The sequence below is a fragment of the Branchiostoma belcheri genome, unplaced genomic scaffold (genome assembly GCF_001625305.1).
Source record: "Branchiostoma belcheri isolate BF01 breed outbred unplaced genomic scaffold, Haploidv18h27 scaffold1, whole genome shotgun sequence".
NCBI lineage: Eukaryota > Metazoa > Chordata > Leptocardii > Amphioxiformes > Branchiostomatidae > Branchiostoma > Branchiostoma belcheri.
Window position 1 is genome coordinate 2,952,849 of NW_017802379.1, and position 1,113 is coordinate 2,953,961.

At 35.2% G+C, this 1,113-nt stretch overlaps 2 protein-coding genes across 3 annotated transcripts in view; one reads left to right on the top strand and one right to left on the bottom strand.

Annotated features, from left to right (window-relative positions):
- The window catches only part of LOC109464726 (serine/threonine-protein kinase Chk2-like), a 145,298-nt gene that overhangs the window by 82,423 nt on the left and 61,762 nt on the right, over nucleotides 1-1,113 (top strand). The gene's annotated exons all lie outside the window — the stretch shown is intronic.
- LOC109464705 (leucine-rich repeat-containing protein 4C-like) overlaps nucleotides 1-1,113 on the bottom strand; it is a 71,655-nt gene that overhangs the window by 36,682 nt on the left and 33,860 nt on the right. The gene's annotated exons all lie outside the window — the stretch shown is intronic.

A 1,113-nucleotide genomic window follows, 5' to 3' on the forward strand; every position in this document is an offset into this window, starting at 1 on the left:
GTGACTATTTAATGATTAAACTCAAAAGTTGTCCATTTAAGCTAGCAGGTCTGTGCACTGCCATTTTCTGCCACATTTTGAGCACTTACATACAAAGAGCTCTTTGTGTCCCTGTGTTTGATGTCTGCATGTTACTCTCTGTGTCACTTGGTCCTTCTCTGCGCCTGTTAATCCCCAGGATTTATCCCCATTCTCCCTCGGGTCATGATGACTCCATCTGGCGTATCATCTGATCAGTTTCAACGTTAGCATTATCATACTTCATCATCTGTCCGACGACACATGAAAGCCTCCTCTCTGGCTGTTTCTCCTTGGGGAGCAAATCTTGACACGAGCTTCCCAAGCTTCACCTCGCATCCGGTCGCAAGGTCCCCCCGATCTTCGTCACCGTGGGGAAGATGTAGTCAGCATGATTGAGTCATAAATTTGGTCTCCTTTTCGAAGGCAGAGGTCAATGCAGTTTCCTGCACTACCAAAAATGCTTTTTCTTGTTTTTCTTATTTTCTCATGGGAAGAAAATTTTTCTTTGCGGGAGAATAATAATAAAAAAATAAGAAAAAAATAAAATTTCTGTATACCTACGTTCTTGCACCAAGAACAATTTTCTCATTTTTCTTGAGTGGAGATAATTTTTCTAAAATAGACTTCTTTAAATCTTGATTTTTCTTTGGTGAAGAAATATTTCTAGAGGAGATTCTAACTTACAAGATTAGAATTCTTGTAATCTTGAAATTTCTTTAGTAAAGACAATATTTCTAGGGAAGATTCTAAGTTACAAGATTAAAATTCTTTTAATCTTAAAATTCCCTCAGACTTAGTTAAATTTTCTTATTTAATCTCCATGGAAGATTTCTTTCTTACCTGACATCAAAGTGGTCAGATTTAAGATTTTTTTTCTTGTGCATGTCAAAAAATTTCTAGTTCATGTTACCGAGAATGATTGAAAAAGGCCATTCTTGTTTTTCTTAGCAATGTTTAAGAAAATACAAGAATTTGGTTCTTGTCTTTCTTGGGAAACACTGATTGGAAAATCAAGAAATTTAATTATCTAAATCTATTATTAGAATAAAGCTCTGCTTAGTGTTTCTTTCTTAAAGTTTCTTGTTTTTCTTG